Source organism: Notamacropus eugenii, chromosome 1 (assembly GCF_028372415.1).
Source record: "Notamacropus eugenii isolate mMacEug1 chromosome 1, mMacEug1.pri_v2, whole genome shotgun sequence".
Classification (NCBI taxonomy): Eukaryota; Metazoa; Chordata; class Mammalia; order Diprotodontia; family Macropodidae; genus Notamacropus; species Notamacropus eugenii.
The window spans coordinates 89,534,832-89,557,039 of NC_092872.1; the positions used below are offsets into that span (position 1 = coordinate 89,534,832).

Sequence of the window (22,208 nt, forward strand, 5' to 3'; positions counted from 1 at the left end):
CTCTCTCTCTCTCTCTCTCTCTCTCTCTCTCTCTCTCTCTCTCACTAAACAGTAAATAATATATAAAGCATCATGAATTGAACAGTTGTCTTCTTAATCACCAACTTGTTAGACCCAGGAACAATAACAGTAACTGACTGTCTAAGGCTTGCATTACCTGTAATTTTGCGCAGTTAGCTAGTACCATTTAAGTTGACCCCTTCTGCTCGCTCAGCAGAGCCAAGCATTTCAGGAATGCACTGGTCAATATGGGCAACTGGTTTGGTTCCAGTCATCTTACAAATAAATTCATTGTCTTCTCTTTCAATATCCTTAACCACCATAATCTTCATTTTGTTTAGGAAATGTAATGCAAGATCACTAAGAACAAATTTCTGTATGTGGATCACATTGTATCCAGATTTCTTAAATTGCTTCACTAAATTGAAAATGTAAGCTGTCTCTTCTTACAATAGTCTGCCCATTTGAGCATAGTCAGAAACGACAATTTGATTATCCATATCTGTTTTTGGAGCAAATAAACAAAACTGAATAAGACAAATCTTAGTTTTCTCAACTCTGATTATGCCAGTGTTTGCCATCCTCTGAGTTAGCACCATTTAACCAATCTTTCGACCAGTTCATAGTCATCAATTATTCCCCCCTCCAAGTTTCTTAATTATTTTAATATCTTGAAGATCTACACTAATAGTTGTTGTTGGGCTAATTATCTTCATCATGGCCTCTACACCCATTGGAGAAAGCAGGCTTGAGTACTGAGATACAACCTTTGAGTTTAGTGAAGTGGTCACACTATTTAACAATGTTTCTCTGTCATTCAATTCCACTGGCTGTGCTATTTTAGTTTACATTTTTAACACCTCTATTCAAAGCTTTTTGGAATGATCTGAAATGATGGTAAGGTGAATCTACTTTAGAAGAAGTTTAGTACAGGAATCCAAAAGAGATCCAGCAATAATAACACTAGATAAGGTAGCATCTCCAGCTTCAATAACTTCTGCTTTGGATAGCTCCACCCACATCCTGCCAGCATTTGTTTCAAAATTATGGCATCATCATTGGCAATGGTCACATCACCTTTCCCATCTTGAATCATTTTGTCCATTCCTTTCTGTCCAAGGCTGGTTCTAATATCATCTGTAACCATTTCAAAGGTAGAGATGTTGTTGAAGCAGATCTGAGCCAGTTTGTCCCAGTCCTGGTAAGTGCCTCTTCCCCTTATTGCCAGAACTTCTAGCACCATTACTGGGACCCATTTTTTTCTGGCATAGTCAGTCAAGCTCATTGCATTTCTCTGGTGACTCAAGAGCCCTGGGTGAACACAGCATGTGTTCAACCCATGGACTAATGGTCTCCAACCAATACTTCCATGAAGCTTCCCAAAAGCATAGCTGGTACCTGAAATAATGGAGACTTCTAACAAAAGGCAATCACCTAGAGAAGGAAATGGCAAACCACTCCATCATCTTTGCCAAGAAAACCCTGTGTACTGTATTAAAATGTTAAAGTTTTGACACCAGTAGATAAGACCTTCAAGTTGGACGGTGTCCAACACACTACTGGGGAAGATCAGAGGACAACCACAAGTAGCTCCAGAGCTAATGAGGCTGCCAGGACCAAAACTGAAAGGAAGTTATGAGGGTGTCTGGTGATAACAGGAAAGTCAGATTTTGTAAAGATAAGCTGGATGTGTTCAAACAGGAGATGGAAAGATTAAACATTAACATATTGGGTGACAGTGAAGTTAAATGGATAGTAACTGATGAATTTAATTCAGGTGATCATTACATATACTACTGTGGGCAAGAATCCCTCAGAAAAAATGGAGTAGCTCTCATAATCAATAAAAGGGTGAAAAAAGTAATACTGAGGTATAATCTCAAAAGTTACAGAATGATATCTATTCAAATCCAAGGCAAACCATTCAACTTCATGGTAATACAAATCAATGATCCAGCCACTGATGTAGAAAATGCTAATGTTGCTCAATTCTGTGAAGATCTACAACATCTTCTAGAAATAACACCAAAAAAACAGATGTCATATTCATCATAGGGGATTGGAATACTAAAGTAAGAATTCCAAAGATAATTAGAATAACAGGCAAGTTAGGCCTTTGTGTACAAACCGAACCAGGGGTAGAAACTGACAGAGCTTTGTTAAGATAACTCGCTGGTCATAGTAAACAGTTATTTTCAATATCCAAAAGATGACTCTACAAGTGGACATCACCAGATGGTCAATGTAGAAATTAAATTGGTTATAAACTTTGCAATCAAAGATATAGAAGCTATATCCAGCTAGTTAAAATAAGACCTGGATCTGGCTGTGGCTCAGATTGCTATCTTCTTATTGCAAAAATCAGACTTAAAGTCGAGTAGGGAAAACCATAAGTATGACCTAAATAACATCACTTATGAATATAAAATGGAGGTGATGAATAGATTTAAGAGATTAGATCTCATAGGTAGAGTGCCTGAAGAACTATGCACGGAGATTCACAATGTTGTACAAAGGGCAGCAACAGAAAAATATCCCAAAGAAGAGCAGGAAAGCAAAATGACCATGTAATAAGGTTTTACAAATGGCTGAGAGAAAAAAAAAGGAAAGCGAAAGGTAAAGGAGAAAGGGAAAGATCTACCCAACTAAATGAAGAATTCTAGAGAATAATAGGAGAGATAAGAAGGTTTTCTTAAATGAGCAATGCACCAAAATAGAAGAAAACAATAGAATGGGAAAGAAAAACTTTGTCCTCAAAAGCCTTCGAGATAATGAAAGAATGTTTCCTATAAAAATGGACATGATAAAAGATAAAATGGTAAGGACTTAACCAAAGTAGAAGAGATTAAGAAAAGGTGGCAAGAATGCACAAAAGAACTATACATCTTAGAAAGAGCTTAACATCACCGATAACCACAATGGTCTGGTTAGTGGTCTAGAGACAGATATCCTGGAGAATGAAGCCAAACGGGACTCAGGAAGCATATGAGTGAAGGTGACAGAATTCCGACTGAACTTTTTCAAATCCTAAAAGATGATATTATTAAAGTGCTGTACCCCCAGCAAATTTGGAAAACTTAGTGGCCAATAGATTGGAAAAGATCAGTTAATATCTCAATCCAAAAGAAGGGCAATTCCAAATAATGTTCAAATTATCAAACAATTAGACTATTTCACACACCAGCAAGTTTATGCTTAAGATTCTACAAACTAGATGTTCACCATATATAAACTGAGAATTACCAAAAGAGCAGACTGGTTCTTGAAGAGGCAGGGGAACTAGAGACCAAATTACCAACATTTGCTGGATTGTGGAGAAAGCAAGGAAGTTCCAGAAAAAAAAAATCCACCTCTACTTCACAAACTGCACTAAAGTCTTTGTGTGGAACACAACAAAATGTGGTATAAGTCCTCAAAGAGATGGGAGTAACAAATCATCTTAATTTGTCTTCTGAGAAACTCATATATGGGTCAAGAAGTAATAGCTAGGACCAAACATGGAACAACTGATTGGTTTAAGATCAGAAAAGAAGTAAGACAGGAGTGTATTCTGTCACCTTACTTATTCAATTTATATGCAAAGTACATTGTACAAAATTCAGACTGGACAAGTTAAAAGTCAGAATTAAGGTTGCCAGGAGAAATATCAACAATCTCTGCTATGCAGATGATACTACTCTGATGGCAAAAAAAGTGAAGAGTTAATTAATCATCCTGATAAGGTTGAAAGAGAAGAGTGTAAAATCTGGCTTGAAACTTAACATAAAAAAACTAACATCATGGCAACTTATTCCATCACTTCCTGGCAAATAGAGGGAAAAGAAATGGAAGCAGTATCAGATTTTATATTCTTGGGTTCAAAGATCACTGCAGATGGTGACTACAGCCATGAAATTAAAAGACACTTGCTCTTTGGAAGGAAAGCTATGACAATACTGAATCACTTCCATTTGAATTGTCTTAGGAAGATTCTGAAGATTACCTAGCAGAATAAGATAACAGACACTGAGGTCCTTTCTTGAACTAAACCACCAAGCATTCAAATTCTATTTCAGAGAGCACAACTTGGATGGGCTGACTACATTGTTCAAATGCAAAATGTACCCTTGCCAAAATGACTGTTTTATGGAGAACTCACATAGACAAATGTTCATGTGAGGTTCAGAAGTCATACACGGGCACTCTCAAGTTCTCTCTTAAGAACTTTGGAATTGTGTGGCATGGGAGACACTGGTACAGGACAGTTCAGCATGGTATGCCCACACCAGAGAAGGTGTTATGCTCTATGAGCAAAACAGATTTGAAATAGCTCAAAAGAAATACAAAATGTACAAACTTAGAGAATCCATTCCAAATGTTCACATGGACTATTTGTGCCTGACTTGTGGTAGAACATTCCAAGCTCATAGTGGTCTGATCAGCCACAGCTGGACACACTGTAACTTGACACTAGCACAGTGATGTCATTTTGGTCCTCTTCAAGAATGAAGGACAATAATCAACCAACCATGGCAATACTGGACAGTGTACTAAAAATCAGAGATATCACCTTACTGACAAAGGTCCATATAGTCAAAGCTATATTTTTTTCCAGTGGTGACGTATAGTAGTGGGAGCTGGACTGTGAGAAAAGCTGAGTACCACAGCTGTCCAGTCTGAATTTTGTACAATGTACTTTGCATATAAATTGAATAAGTAAGGTGACAGAATACACTCCTGTCTTACTTCTTTTCTGATCTTAAACCAATCATTTGTTCCATGTTTGGTCCTAGCTATTACTTCTTGACCCATATATGAGTTTCTCAGAAGACAAATTAAGATGATTTGTTACTCCCATCTCTTTGAGGACTTATACCACATTTTGTTGTGTTCCACACAAAGACTTTAGTGCAGTTTGTGAAGTAGAGGTGGATTTTTTTTTCTGGAACTTCCTTGCTTTCTCCACAATCCAGCAAATGTTGGTAATTTGGTCTCTAGTTCCCCTGCCTCTTCAAGAACCAGTCTGCTCTTTTGGTAATTCTCAGTTTATATATGGTGAACATTTAAAAGAGAAGACTTTTGAGAGTCTCTTGGACAGCAAGGAGATCAAATCAGTCAATACTTAAATCAATTCAAATTTTTCACTGGAAAGACAAATACCAAAGCTGAAGTTTAAATGCTTTGGCAACATATTGAGAAGACAGGATTCATTAGAAAAGATCCTGATGTTGGGCAAGATTGAAGGCAAAAGGAGAAATGGACAGCAAAGGATGAGACAGAGACAGTATCATGGAAGCAACAAATATGAGCTTGGAGGAACTTAGGGAGATAGTGGAGGACAGAAAGGCCTATTGTGCTGTGGTTCATGGAGTCATGAAGAGTTGGACACAATTGAACGACTAAACAACAACAAAGTATGTTGTGGCAGCCAAAAACAGTTCATTTGATTTGGAGCTGTGTTAAAAGAATCATTGCTTCCAGGAATAAGAAGGTGATAACCACTCTCTGCTCTGTCAGACCACTTTTATAGTATTGTGCCCAGTACTTATTAAAGAAATTGATAAGCTGGGGGACATCCAAAAGAAGAGATTCAGAATGGCGATGAGTATTAGCGAGATCCACTGAGAGAACTAAGGATGTTTGGTTTGAATAAAAGACTTGGGAAATTAGAGGTTGGGACATGACTGCTGTTTTCAATTATTTGAAGTGCTATCATGTACACAAGGGATTAAGTTTATTCTGTTGAGAAGTCAGAACCAGGATCAATGAAAAGAAATTTCATAGAGGTAAATTTAGGCTTAATATCAGGACAAACTTTCTAACAATTAGAGCTGTCCAAAAGTGGAATGGGCTGCCTGGAGAGGTAGTAAGTTCCCTCTCCTTGGAGGTCTTGAGCGAAGACTGGATACCTTCCAGGTAGGGTAGATTGTGATTTTCTTTCTTATTAGTTGGACTGCATACATAGCAACAGAGGTCCTTTCCAACTTTCCAGTTCTAAAATTCTTTAATTTTAGACCAGATTTAGACCAGATTACTTTTAAAGTTCTTTCTCTAGCTCTAATATTTTATAAAACTGGGAGGGAATTAATGAGTCTCCAGTATTTATGATGCATTATCTCATGTGTGTCCCCAACCCCAGCCTGCCAAGCCCAAGCACAGTAATTGTGTTACTAGAGGAGAATTCAGCTTTGATAAGCAAAAATTAATTACACATGTAATTATACAGTGCATTGACCCAGTTGGTGATTTAAGCTGAGTATCTGTAGCCTTATACAATGATCAATAGAGGACTTTAGAGAGTGTCTAGTTCAAACTCTCATTTTGATGATGAGGAAACTGTGGCCCAAAGAATTTGACTTGCCCAAGGTCACAGTTGGTTTAAGTAACAGGGCAGGAATTTGAACGAAGGTCCTCTGATTCCAAATTCAGTACTCTTTCCATAGTAGACATTTTATTTCTACAGTTTTCTTATCAAAACACAAACTCCTTTTAATAACCAATGATTGCCATAGAATCAAAGATTTAAAGGAATTTCAGAGACTACTGGTACAACTCCTTCAATATACAGATAAAAAATGCTGAGACCTAGAGGAGTTCCATTATCTCCCTTATGTCATACAAGAAATAAATAACAAATAGAGACAGTATTTGAACCTGAGTCCCCCAACAATACATTCAGCATTTTTTCCTGCACTGCAAACTCTGTTTTATTGCATTTTTATACAAACTTTAATAAATTAAATTCCATCCTTTGAAACTGACTGAATACATGCCTCAAAAACATCAGGTTTTTGTTCATTTGCATCTTATCCCAAGTAAGGGACCTATTTCCTTGGCAATGGATACTCCCATGAAGACCTAGGAAGGGTAGCATAGGTATACACAGAGCACGGACACCCTGGCTCTAGGCACAACTACAGCAGGTTGGCTAGCATAAGCCGTGAGAGATAGCTGTGTGGCATAATAGAGTGCAAGACTTGGAACCAGGAAGACCTGAGTTCACCTGTTGCCTCAGACATTCACTAGTTGTACTGACCCTAGACAAGTAATTTTCACTCTCCTAGTCTCAATTTCCTCACTTATAAAATGAGGAGTTAGACTTGATGAACCTCGAGATACCTTTCACCATTGGTTATGATCCTATAAGACTATCGGGCATAAACCAAAGTTTTCTACCCATCCTTAGAAGCCATGGCATCATAGGATCATCGGACCTTGGAATTCATTCTTAATTTATTTAATTAATTTCCTTAAAAGGAAACTTGGATATCATCTTTTAGAGTTTCCTAACCTGGGACCCATTAACTTGCTTTTTTTTTCTTAATTTTGATAACCATATTTCAATATAACTTCAATTCTATGTAGTTTATTTTACACATTTCAAAACATAATTCTGAGAAGGGATCCATAGGCTTTATCAAACTGCCAAAGGAGTTCACATCACACACACACACACACACACACACACACACACACACACATACACACACACACACACACTATAAGGTGGGGCTTTTTTTAGAAAAAATAAAAAAGAGAAAGAAACTATAGACTTAAAAGAATTCTACTGAAGCTAATCTCTCCAGGCACAGCAATGGGAAGAAGGCTCATCAATGCTGCTACCTCCGGAGCACCCCAGTAGAAGGAAACAAATGAAATGTGAGAGAATTGAACAGAATCAAGAAACTCTTTCTAGCTCAGAAATAATCTTCAGTCTAGTCTGTTGAGACTCAAGAAGCCTCTCATCAATTTCCTCTTGCAGCACTCCTTAAGGGGAGACACCCTCTGTCTTCCCTACTAAGGAGATGATCTCTCAGAATGCAACCCTCTTTTCTAATGTCAGCAAAACCTCAGTAAGAGTCTCACAAGCTTGAGGATCTTAGGCTCGGAAGAATGTGTTTTCTTCCGTCATAGCTAGAAAGGAATTTGGTTAAAAGGGAGAAAATAACCTCCTACTCTCCAGTTTGTGCAATCCAAGTTATTCAAAGGCATTTTCTCATTTTCTCTCTGTCTCTGGCACAGACTCCATCTCTCTCTATCTCTGTCCCTATATCTATTTCTGTCCCTTTATCTATCTCTATCCCTATCTCTCTGTTTTTGTCTCTGTTTGTCTGTCTCTCTGTTTCTGTCTCTATCTCTTTCTGTCTCTCTGTGTCTCTCTGTCTTACTCTGTCTCTTTTTCTTTCTCTCTCTTTTTCTCCCTCCTTCTTTGTTAATCTTTCTGCCTCACTGTCCTTTTTTATCAAAAATGTCTCTGTAGATGGTGCATCCACGTGTATGAGAGTGGTTGCAGGATCCAACATTTGACTCACCATCTTTCCCATTCTATGTCCATGTGCAGTTCTGACGTTGATTATTGTCCCTGTCTATTTTCAACAAGACCTATCATTGTAAATTGCTCTGTTTCTTCATCTCGAGGGCTATATAAACACCTGTGCTTAGCTGACCCCACCCACCCAACATTCATCCAACACATGCCTTTGCTAAGAAAAGTTCCTCATTACGCCCTCCCCTCCTGAAAAACTGCACGACTCACTTCCTCCGTGGTGCTTTCCTAGGTTAGTCCAAATAAACTCAGGTCTGTGTAATCCACATCCTACACACCCAAAGCCAACCCAAAGCCTCCAAATGACAACACAGGTACAATTAGCCTCATATTCATTTGTGTTTTGATGCATCCTCCTCATGAATTTTGCTTAGCCAAAGCCCCAAATACAATCTTTTTATTTGGTGGGATCCCGAAGGAGATGAAAACCTTGAACCCCGTTATTATGCCTCTCTCTATAAAGTCATTCATTTTACTGATGACTCTATGATCTCTCTATTATTCCCAACTCCTTCAGTATATAATGATCTCTCCCTAAAGGCTTGATGAATTTAAAAACAATCCATTTCAATAAAATCATTATTTATTTGCACTTACCATGGTCCAAGCATGATGCCGTGTGCTGGGGGTATAAAGGTACAACCCAATCAGTGCCTGCCTTTAATGAGTTTATATTCTACCAGGAGGAATGACACGCATACAATTAAGTAGAACATATATATATATATGTGTGTGTGTGTGTATATACATATACGGGTGTGTGTAAAATTATACACAAACATACAAAATAAATAGGGATACTAATAGCTGAAATAATTAGGAAGTATCTAACAACAGCAATTATCATTATCATCATCATCACAGTAACATTCATTCAGTACTTTAAAGTCCGAAGAGCTCTTTATCTCCATTGCCTTACTACCACACTTTTCAGCACTCAAGTAGTTTCCAATGGCTTCAAGTTTCCCCAACTGGTTCTAAGTTCTTAGAAGGTCAAAGATCATGTTGTATATGTCTTTTGTATCACCATCTTCATACACACACACACACACACACACACACACACACACATACATAGAATAGTTCTGAGCACAAGAAATTATTATTAATTAGTTGGTTAATTAATGGAGGACAAGAGAACAGGTAACAAAAATGAATAGATAATGAAATTATGATTTGACAGCTGTACTTTTGTCTTTATTAATCAAATTTGCTTTAGATTAATATTAAAATAAACTTGCTTCTTTGTTATGAGGAATGACTATCGGGGAGGAGGAAGAGGAAGAAGAGAAGGAGGGAGAACAGGAGGAAAAGGGGAAAAAAGAATAGCAAGAAGAAAAGGAAATAAGTTAAAAATATATAGGCAATATAAAAGGAAACATATGAATCAAATATATTTTTAAATTTTAAAAATCAGACAGATTTGTAGTCCCTCACTACATACCAACTACTGATCAGAGGTGTCAAAGGGAACATAGCTACGGGTAAACCACAGGTGAAAAACAGGAAGTAGAAAGATGTAAAACTTTAAAACTGAAAGCTGATGGTAGCCATATTTACAGACAATATTCAGTTCTATAACCTCTAGAACAAAAAAATTCAATAAACAGTTGTTACTTACAAAGAATTGTGTTAGGCAATAGGTTTAAGTAAGATAGAACACCTGCCTTCAAGACAGAACTCCTTCTTAACTGTGGCACTGGAAGGAGGGGAGACACATTTATGGGTAACTATAAGGTGCACAGGGGATAAAGCATTGGGCCTAGAGTCAGAGAGAACTGAGTTCAAATATGACCTCGGACCCTTAACACTGGGCAAGTCACTTCACCATGTTTGTTTCAGTTCCTTATCTATAAAATGAGTTAGAAAAAGATATAGCAAACCACTCCAGTGTCTTTTACAAGACATCCTTAAATGGGGTCATGAAGAGCTGGACATGACTGAAAATGACTGAACAGTAACATAATATATCAGGACTATAACGATAATTGCAACGCACAATAGAAAAGTACAAAATAAAATGTTACGTGAGATATGAAGGGGGCAAGGTCATACGTTACCACCAGGGAACATTAAAGAAGGCTCCAGGGAGACAATGGGATTTGATCTTGGATAGGCAGTAATTTACCAACTAAAGAGGGGCAAGGAGGACATAGTCTTAAGGAACAGTATAAAAAAGGCATAGAGCTGGGAAAGTATAGGATATGTTCAAAAGAAAAATAGTAATTCACTTGGTTAGTGTGGTTTGTGTGGAGGAGAAGAATATGATACATATTTTAAAAATTAAGATGTTAGATTGTGGAAAACTCTGAATATAAGGCAAAATATTAATTTATTCAGTTGCCCATCATTGCAAATAATAACTAGCTTTTATGTAGCACTTTAAGTTTAATAAAGCATTTTACAAATATTAACTCATTCAATTCCCACCACAACCCTGTGAGGGAGGTGCTATCATCATACTTATTTTACAAATGAGGAAACTGAAGCAGAGAAAGGTTAAGTGACTGGTCCAGGATTATAGAGGAAGTAAATACTTGAGGCAGGATTCAAGATTAGCTCCCACAATCTATCCATCTTACCACTTAGCTGCCTATACATTTTTGGTAGACTAACCTGACCAGATCAATTCATAAGGAAAACAAGTTTGGAAACAGTACAAAGTATGGGTTATGGAAAGGAGAAAATAGAAGTGAGAAGATCTCTTGGGAGGATAGCATGGTAAACTACACAGGTGATAATGAGAACTCATTATTCATCCTTTCTTGGAAGAAGACCAACGACATCAGGGGGTGATGTCTTGACTTGCATGAATGGTATTTAAGTGAAATAGAGTTGGGCAAAGTCATCAGCCTCACTCTCTCTTCCAGAGTCATCAAAATCTAGTATCAAGACAAAAGTCAAGATGATTGGCAATGTCCTGGGATGTGATTCATGACCTTGGCATCTTTGATGTCTGACCAAATGAAGTGTTCACACAGTACCTGCTTCAGCTGCTTTCATGTCCACCAGAACAAATTGCTCTCATCCACCCATTCTACCAGTGGAAGTCTTCAAATGCTTGGAGTAGACATCTTCTAACTCACCAACAGGTTTGAAACTTGTCAGTTACCTTCAACATGATTAAGCCCATCTGTTCAGAGTGTTTTTACTAGGGTGTGGCCTCTTCGAATGCTACAGATGAAAGCTAGGTGGAAGGTGGACACCAAAGGTGGATCAGCAACCCTGAAAAGGGCTCTTCACACCAGAGGTACTAGTCTTCCATGAATGTCCCATACGTTCCTAATGAAAATTAGTACTATGAAGATGATAATGGAAAGGAACAGAGGCAAGAGAAATTCTGACTGGATCAACAAGACCCAAAATGAATGTAAGAAATGAGAGAGAGGAAAGAGTCAAAGATAACACCAAGGTTTAAACACGGAAGCTAGAGGAAATAACGGCATCACAGAAATCGTGAGTAAAGTCCAAAAAAGGAGTGAGTTTAGGGGTTAAAGGTAATAAACCCCTTTGGGGAGGTTGATTCTTTAATATTTATCGTCTGTGAGGGGAGCGCTTTTAGAATGCTCCTCCTCAAGTCCCCACTGGACCTCTGATATTTCGGTCCCCAAACATATTCTTTTGTAAAAACTAATCTGATGAGCCAGTGGACTTCAGAAAAACCTGGAAAGACTTATATGAGCTGATGCTGAGTGAAGTGAGTAGAACCAGGAGAAAACTGTATACAGTAACAGCCACACTGCGCAATGACTAACGTTGATAGAGTTGGCTCTTCTCAGCAAAGCAATGAACAAAGATAACTCCAAAAGACTCGTGATGGAAAATGCTGTCCGCACCCAGAGAAAGAACTATGGAGTTTGAATACAAATTGAAGTATTTTATTTGCTCTCTCTCTTCTTTTTTTTTTCTTTCTTGTGGTTTCTCCCATTCATTCTGATTCTTCTTTACAACATGACTAAAGTGAAAATACTTTTAATAAGAATGTATATGTAGAGCCTTTAACAGATTGCATACTATCTTGGGTAGGGGGAAGGGGAGGGAAGGTGGACAAAATTTAAAACTCAAAAGCTTATGGAAGTGAATATTGAAAACTAAAATTAAATAAACTAATTTAAAGAAATAAAGGAGATAGAAGGAATAACACTCCTCATTCCCTCCCACTGACAATTAGCAATGATTAATCTTGTACCAGAAAACCCTGCCTCTGGCCATAGGGTTTGGCAGTGAGCCCAATGAAGATTAGAAACCCCAACCTGGGTCAGATCAGTGGCCAAAGCAGACCAAAAATCTCTCTGGGACAGGTACACCAAGGGATGCCCAATAAGGAGGCATCCCTAACTTTGTATCCTCCAGCACAGTTTCCTAGCATGTAGTAAAAGCTTCATGAAGGCATGCTGATTGACAGAATGATTGATTGACTTCCCCTTGAGATGACCTCTTGGATATTTGTTATGCATGGATTTATTTAAATCCTTATTAAACTTAATCATACTTTCAGATTTGGCCACATATGGGGAGTTACAGGTTCCATACATTTACCATCAATAAGGTGGTAATTATTAAATATAAAACCTCACCTTTACATAGGGCTTTAAGTTTGATAAAGTGTTTTCTTCATTACAATTCCATGAGAGAAGCAGGAAAAAAATTTTAAACTGGACCTGTGATTTAATTGGTAGGAACCCTTAGGAGAAAACTCCATCTATTAATGACAGTTGGCACTTAGTCTGTAAATTAGTCACAGAGATGATGTGAATGAATGAAGTATTTATTGAGCATTTAATATGTACAAAGCCCTCTGCTAAGAAATGAGGATACCTGTAGAAAAGTAAGATGGAAAGATGGAGAGAGATGAAAAACTAGGTTGGAACCTTGGGAGGAATCTATGGTTAGGGGATGGATCGTGGATGATAGATAACACAGTAAAAGAGACTTAGAAGGCATAGTCAGATAAGAGCCAAAACCAGGGAAAAGAAATGTCATAAAAATCCAAGGAGAGAGTATCTAGGAGGACAAAGAGATCCAATGCTTGTAGAGGGGTGAAAAGGCATGAAGATCAAGAAAATGTCATCAAATTTAGAAATTAGGAGAGCATAAGAAACCTTGGATAGAACCATTTCCATTGAGAGATGAGGCTGGAAGCCAGAATATAAGAGGTTCAGAGGTAAAGGGAAGAAATGAAGTGTTGGTTGCCTATGGCCGGTCATATGACTAATAAATGTGAGAACTGAGATTCAAAACAGCATTACCTGACTCCAGCATCATTCATGATGCTGCCTCTGTTTACGTGTGATAAAACTATCAAGTTTAAACAAGTATTTCGCAGTTCAAGGATCCTGGAGTTTAGGCAATTTCCCAAAGTTCAAACTCACCTGCTCCATATCTGCTCATAATTTCTCAGTTTTGATTATATTCCTTCTCCATTGTTATTTTTCAAGGTTTTCAATCAATCAACTGCATCAGAACTGGGAGTTTCAGGACATCTGATTGCTACTTAAAGTGTTATATGTGCTTAGCATGCACTTGTTCCCCTACTATATTTTGCTTTTTTTAAGTCCAATTTTTAAAATTTAGCAGAAGAAGAATTTTATTCCCTTTGCCTTAAAAACAATCCCGTTGAGCATACACAATGACATGTGACCCACAAATTGTGTTGAATCCAGAACTTCACTTCACACACAGGCTGTGTACTCAGTGTGACTCCTGAGAGCATAAATTTGTTTGCTTCTGACATGGTCCCTCAGCCTTGAAATTCTAGAGCACACAGTCAATACCCTGAAAAGCATTGGCTTTTCTCAACATTGCCCATCGCCTTCCATGGTAGATACAATTCTTACTACAGAAATCTGCAACAAGCAAATGAAGGCATTGTCTTGGGGGGGAAGGGTGGAGTTCTAGCAAATTTCTCTGTCCCTCACGTTGCTAAAATTTCTTATTTCAGTCCAAGGGAATTAAAGGATCTCCCAGTTATCAGCGTCTCCCCTGTTTTCTTTTTCTGCAGTTTCTGTCTTGCAAAGGTTCTCTGTATACACTGCACAGCTCCCAATGCAAGTTCCTATTGTCTGAACCCTTCTTGCAAGCTGAGGGAACTCAGAAGATAGAGAAGTTAAAAAGCCTATCTCATCACTGCCCTAGCTTTCTAATGCAGTATCTTTTCCACATACATGCCAGGTCAGTGTCCACACTGATTTGCATTCTTCTGCCATCCCCAAGTTGCTGCAGCCTACATTCTATAGATGTTTGCAGACTAGTAATTGCTACTAAGAAATCAGAGCCAAAGAAAGGAAATCTATAATAGTATTTTAATTTTCTAGCATGTCACACTCTATCCTAATGCAATGCTTCTAAAATCTAACAAAAAAAGAAACTTGCAAAAAGTCTGGAGAACTCTCTGGATTTTAATTTTTTCCCCAGACAAACTGTGTCAGTTTGATGAGTCAAAGTTAATGAAAAGTTGAATTTTGCAGGTTGTCAAATTGATGACAGTCTGCAAAAGACAATCAGTTCTTAGCCTGTTGGAAGTATCATCACAGAAGTAAGAGTTAAAGAGACCACAGAAGCGCGTAGCTCAACTAATAATTAATAATAATAAAAAGCTGTGAACAAAGCCACTCTAAGTAACACTAATGGGTGTCTACCCTAAATCTAGCACTAGAATGGTGAGCCTGCAGGAGTGTAGGGGGCCATCAAGTTGCCTATGGAAGGACAAATGAAGCAGGTCAAAGCTCTCAGGTCAAAATGGTCCCATGCTTCCAGTCTAGGCAAGATGGAGAGACTGAATCTCAAAATAAATAAATTACGGTTATACTTATGAGGCAGGCTGAGTTAAGTGGCTTTCCCAGCTGTATGAAAAGCTAGTATGCATCAGAGGGAGAATTAAAACCTAGGTCTTCCTGATTCCAAATCCAGCACTCCATCCTATACCTGTGTCAAAAACATTTCTTCAACATCTATGCTTTATTGGAACATGGGCTTGGAGATGAAAGGGAGTTTTAAGGCCACCAAGTCCACCCCCTTCATTTTATAGATTCCCAGGGACTGGGAGCCCATAATCTCCTGGGAAAGACTATTATACTTTTGAATTAATTGTAATTAATTTAAAACAGTTAGAATAAGATAAACTGAGGCTCAAAGTTCTCCATTTCATTTTCTCAATTGCAAGTTTGTTGATGTTTTTGTTATATGCAAAATCTGACTCTCTGAACCCTCTACTCATTTGCTTCTAGTTATGCCCTCCGAAGCCAAGCAAAACATAATCTTTCTTCCCTATGATAGTCCTATAAATACTTCAAGATCGCTTTCCTGTCATTACCCACAGCATGCTCCAAATAGTTTATTATTTTGATCAACTTATCTGGTTCCTTGAATCAGTCTTATAAGGAATATTACTACCCCATCACTATTCTAGTTACCCTCCCTTGAACATTTTCCTGCTTGCACTGTCTTTTCTAAAATATATTGCCTAAAACTACATACAACCCTCCGGAGATATTTTGGTCCAATGCAGAAGAGAGCAGAATGTCACATACCTTTCCCTGGACATAATACTTCTATTAATGCAGCCAAAAATCACATTAGTTTTTTTTTACTGGGTCACACAGTTAACTTTTACTGTTCCAATCCACTAAAATGTTTCAGATCTTTTTCACTTGAACTTTGATTTAGCCACACCTCTCTCAATTTGTCCATACACTCAATTTCAGGCAACCTCCTAAAGTAATCTATTTAACTTCTGGATACCTTATAAGATGTTATATTTGATCCCAATTAAATTTCATTTTATTGGATTCAGTCTATAGTCCTAACCCATAAAAGACAGCCTTGGATTTCTGTGATCCAATATGGTAACTACCTTTTCTGGCTTCTTATCATGGATAGTCATGCCTTATGCTCCTTCATCTAATTCATTCATTAAAATGTTGGACGGTAGAGAGACAAGGACAGAGTTCTAGAATACTACATTAGAATCTGCCATGGTAACATTGATCCATTAATCACTATTCTTTGGGTCTAGCTATGTAGCCACTTCTGAATCTACTCAAGTATAGATATCCTCTCCTCACCAGACACACACACACACACACACACACACACACACACACACACTTTCCTCAGCCTTATCTACCTATCATGAAAGACCTAGAAATCTAGAAAAACATTAGCTGAATCTATTGAAAGGAACTAAAATAGAAATAAATGTAGAGATCAAAAAATTAACTTCATAAGTATAATATGGGGGAGGTATGGTTGGCTAGACTAGTTCTTCTGAAAAAGATCTGAAGGTTAAATTAGATAGACTGCACACTTAACATGAGGTAATGGTGTGCTATAGCTTCCAGAAACATTAATATAACCTTTGGCTGCACTTAGAGAGGCATGGTGTTGAACACTGGGGAAGCAATAGCCCCACCAAGCTGTGCCTTGATCAGACACTATCTGCACTATTGTACTTCGTTCTAGAGGCTGTTTTGTGAAGGGCATTGCTAAATTAAAGACCATGCAGAGAAGGATTATCTGCATTGTGAATGGGCTTTTTTAGCTCATGCTTTATCAGGACTGGTTGAAGGAACCAGGAATGCTTCCTCTGGTAAAAAGTAAGCATATGACAGCAATGTTCAAGTATTTTAAGGATCATGATGTGCAAGAGGATTAAATTTAAGCTTTGCTCCAGAGGACAGAACTAGGAGAATGCAAAAGAGCAGATTTTAGCTCAAAGTAAGGAAAATCTTTCCAACAGTCAGAGCTATACAAACTGGAACAGGCCATCCTGGAAGGTAGTGAGCTTCTCCCTCATTAGAAGTCTTCAAGTAAAAATTATCCCCTTTACAAAGTAATACTTTACAGAAATGACACTTTTGTAAAGCATTTTGTAAAGGGGATAATTGGTCAAGTTCAAGTTGGGATAGATGGTATCTCAGATCTTTCCAACTCTGAAAGTCTTGGACTCTCAGATTCTTTGAAATGCCTTTGGGAAATCTTAGTATCCTTTTTTTTTTCATTGCACTCCCCTGACCTACCAATCTATCAGTCTTCCTCCCCTTCAAAAAGAGAAAGGAAATTAGCATGACACGATCTCTTCTAAATGTTAGTTCTTCATGATCACTGATTCCCTTTCTTAATGCTCCCAGAAACTATGCTGCAAAATTTCACCAGTGATCCTTCCTAGGGTTTGAAGAATCCACCTTCTTTCCATTGTGAAAATCAGGACAATATTTTTCCATCACTAGTTCTGAGAAACCATCTCTTCCTCCCCCACAAAAAAAAAAAATTTAAAAGAACATCAACAGCACCTTGACAATCAAATTAACAAATTATTTTAGTCTCCTGTGATTGGAACTCATTAAGTGCTGCTAGGTTTTGTTTTTGTTTTATTCTTACTACTTCCTCATTTACTTTTGACTTCATTTTCCTGTAATTTTTTTTCAATCAATCTGAAAATCCATAGAGAAATGGATTAAATAAATAAATAAAAGCTGAGTGGTTGTCTTCTTTCCATTATCTTACCTACTCCAAGCAACAATCCTGCTGATTCCTTGGTTTTATTATTTCCTCCAACATACCCCAAAACTCCCTATTCATTATCCTTAGTATTCATATCATTTGTTCTTCTCCAGTCTATACTCCAAAGTTCGCAAGATTTTGTTTATCATGCCATAGAAACCTCATTGAACTGTAAGTTCACTCTAACTCTGGACTTCTCACATTGGAAGAACTAACTACCTCTGCAGCCTCTCCCTCTGATTCACTCATTCTTCCCAGAACCTCCTTTTTAAGGAGAAGGTCCAGGTGAAAGATGTCTTCATTTCTCTCCAGGTGGTACTCCTGACTCTCCACAAGACTTTTTCTACCCTGCCCCTGTCCCTCATAATTTCATCTTCACAATAACCTTTTCAGCTTTTTTTTTGTCTTGTCTTCCCCCATTAGAATGTAAGAGCCTTGAGAGCACAGACAATCTTTCTTTTCTCTTGTATTTCTATTCCAGGCTCTTAGCATAATGCTTGGTACTGTGGTAAGTGCTTAATAAATGTTTTGTGACTTTGTTTGAAAGACAGTTTGAAGACTGGTAGATTAGTAGGTCAAGGGAGTTGGCATAGACCTTCAGCTTGTTCTGAGCTTTCATTCTCCTGATCATATTTTTATAGTGCTATACTTGCTTTCATCCTCCATTAACTACTCACATGTCTATCTTTCTCATTAGGTCTTCTTTTTTCTAAGTTGGTTGATGAGTTCCCTATGCAGCCACATCAGTCTCTATGAATATGTACCTGTCTTCCTTTTTCATCAGAATCATCTGTGAATTATCTCTGTGTCATCAGAATTTTATTCTCGAGAAATGTTCAATCCAACTGGAGGTAAGTTCTTCTGCAGATTTTTTTGGACCTGAGATTCTATTTATTCTTTCCTGAACATTTTTTACCAATTTTCTCAAAGTCTAGAGTACGCATCAAACCATGTCTAGGTACCCCATTCTTATCTTCAATATTTCAAGACTCTGCAAATCTCACTAGTGAGAGTAGCCCCTCCACCAAATGCAGAGTCTAACCCTTCTACAACTTGGAGGAATTTCAAGAGTTGCTCTAGACACAAAATTTGTCACCTAGTCACGCACAAATTTAACTGGACTAAACCTCAGGTATCAAGGATATAGCTTGTTCCTAGACTCATGCCCAAGGCCTTCCAAGCATGATATGACAGGTCTTGGCTTACATTCTTCTGATATATCTATCAGTAACCTAGGATGATCTTCATGGCATACTGAGGGATCAAAGACATTCATCAGTAGAAATTCCCCTCCTTATCAAGCACAAACTCTAAGAAGTCAGTCACTCACTCCTAGGTTGTCTGTCATTTCCTCTTTAACAACCAATTCCTTCTTATTGATCAGAATCAAGTCCAGATGAATAGTTGCTGTTACTGCTTCCTCTGCTTTGTGTGAATCAAAGATCCATCAGAGGCTTTCTTTTAGAATAAAATTACAATAGATATCCATATGATCAGTATAATATAATAGTGCAATATAAGCCTTGCATTCAAGATTTGTCAACTATTTCCCAAACTTATCATGCATTTCTTGTGCTGATCAGGTGATTCATAGTATCTCTTATCACAAAAAAATTTCTGTTTATTCCACCAGTGATCCTCGTTCAAATGTGTTCCATCATATGACCTTCCAGTTGACAATTTCCTCATATCAATTTATATTCTTAATAGACCATACTGCTCCACCATTCCTGTTAGCTGACTGGCTCCTTTTGAATAAAACATATCTTCTATTATTGTATCCTACTCATAACCTCTGTCTTTGCAATGAACTAATTGTATGACCCTGGACAAGATACTTAACCTCATCTCTTAAAGAAGAGATTGGGATTAGATGATCTCTAAGAAGATCTTGGGCTAAAACTGTGAATGGATCCATATTTTGATATAATTTATATTACAATTTAATAGGCATATAATTGGGTGGCTAGGTGACACAGTAAATTGACTACTGGTCTTGGAATCAGGAAAGCTCATCTTCAAATCTGGCATCATATCCTTACTAGCTGTATGACCCTGAGCAAGTTACTTAGCCCTGATTGACTCTATTTTCTCATCTAGAAAATGAGCTGGAAAAGGAAATTGCAAACCACTCCAGTACCTTGGCCAATAAAACTTCAAATGGAATCACAAAGAGGCAGACATCACTCAACAGCCACAATAGCACCTCAGTGGGCTACACTGTGAACCAAGTATATAATTTAATATAATATATATTATATTATAATTTAATAGGGATAAATATAAAGCATTATATTTTTATTTGAGATATAGGCTTTACAAATGCAAGATAGCAATGCAATAATAACTATACATTAGCTTATTAAATCAGTGGAGTGATGTGTCTTATCTAAAACATTTTTGCGATCTCTGTCTGATTTGAGAATACTCATTCTCTGGTCTAAGGAGGTATTAATGAATCCCACTGTATTGTGGACAGAACACACATAGAGCATTGTGTTTAGTTCTAGGGGCCACACTTTAGGAAGAAAATTGATAAGCTCATATCCAAAGCTCTGTGATCATCATGAAGAAGGTTCTCAAGATCATGCTTTATAAAGGCTAGATTTAAAAACTGTTTAGCCTTGAAATAAAGAGGTCTTAGCATGAGCATGATAATTATTTCCAAGTATCTGAATGACTGTCAAGTGCAAGAGGAATTAAAGCTGTTTTATTTGGTCCTGAATGGTAGAAGTGGGAGCCATGAGTGACTGTTGCAAGAGGCAGATTTAAGCTTAATGAAAGGAAACTCGTTTTAACAATTAAAATTATCCAAAAGTAGAAAGTAGATGCCTGTGAAAGAGAGGGAATTTCCCCCTCTCTAGATGTGTTCAAGAAAAGCTACATGACCACTTGGATGGTCATTAGGTATATTAATGTACATTAATTGGGTACATTAGTGAGGAGATTCTTATTCATTTATAGATTGGACTACATGACCTCTGAAGACTCTTCTAATTAATCACTTGTGGTTTGTAATTTTGTGACTCAAATCTCTCTCACTCTCTGTAATCTGCACAGTTTCAGTTACCTGCTCAAATTTAGATCACTGCTTCATTTTGTTTATTACTCATTTTCTGTGCCCTTGTATATAGACATGTGAAGCCTTGAGTATTATTGCTGCCTTCTTGTAAAGTGGCTCTTGTAAATCACTTGAATTCTGCATTAATATTCCTCTTATTATGTCATAACTGTTATCGTCTTTGGTAGGAAACTGAGTGACCTTGGGTACGTCACAACCTCTGTGTGTCACAATCATTTCATCTGTAAAATGGGGATACCAATATCCCCTACTTGATGGGGTGATTATGAGAACCAAATAAAAAAATGCATGAGATCATGCAAAATCTCCTTTATGAATTTTGCAAAATTCAAAGCAAAATAAAAATGTGAGTCATCAGCAAGCATTGATCATCACCTAAGTACCAGGCACTGTACAAACACTGGGTCATGAGTCGCTGCTATAGTTTTAGAAGTTTTATCTTTCCCCTTTAGGTTCAAATTCCTTTTGAACTTCAAGTCCCTAGGCTAATATATTTTAACATGCTTTCATTAGATTCATTTCTCTATCTTAAATCCTTATCCAGACCTTTAAAAATTGCTTTCTGATACAGTCTTAGTTTTCCAATCAATTCATCAGGCATCATGGCATCATGAGTAGAGTCTTATACCTGGAGCTGGAAAGACTTGTATTCCAATCTCTTACAAGTTTTGTGACCCTGGGCAAGTCATTCAAACTTTCTGGGTCTCCAATTTTCCATCTGTAAAGGAGGCCTTGAACTCACTGACTAAGATTTCTCTAACTCTAACTCTATGAACCTATGATCCTACAAATAATGAATACATATATTCTAATACATTTTGTTTTCATACAATAAACACTTCTCAACCCAAATCCAAAACATCACTTAACCAAATCCTCCACAAAAGCTCCATCTCTTCCATCTTAAATCCAAATACTTACCACCCTTATATATGTCCTTATTACCTGTGCTTGTACTACCTAGGTAATTGCAATAACTTCTTAAGATGTCTTCCCACCCCCCTCCCACCTCTCCAACCCATCCGTTACATGGCTGCCAGAGTGTTTTAGTCTCATCGGTGATTATAATGGAGAAAAGAGATATTGTATGACAAATAGAGGGATCCACCTTGGAATCAGGAAGGCTTGGGTTCAAGTCCTCTTGTTCTAACACATACTATATGACCACTGCCTAATCACTTAATCTCTCTTAGCTTCAGTTTCCTCATCTTTAAAAGAAGATAATCACAACATCTATTTCACAGGATCGTTGGAACGATCGAAGAAGATAAAATAGGTAAAGGGTTTTACAAACCTTAAAACACTGCTTAAATGCTGTCA

General features: G+C 37.5%; 1 protein-coding gene and 1 pseudogene across 2 annotated transcripts in view; both read right to left on the bottom strand.

The window, feature by feature from the left end:
- The window catches only part of LOC140504222 (T-complex protein 1 subunit delta-like), a 31,196-nt pseudogene extending 9,278 nt beyond the window's left edge, over positions 1-21,918 (bottom strand).
- Positions 1-22,208, bottom strand: part of GRIN2A (glutamate ionotropic receptor NMDA type subunit 2A) — a 506,391-nt gene that overhangs the window by 335,210 nt on the left and 148,973 nt on the right. The window lies entirely within an intron of this gene.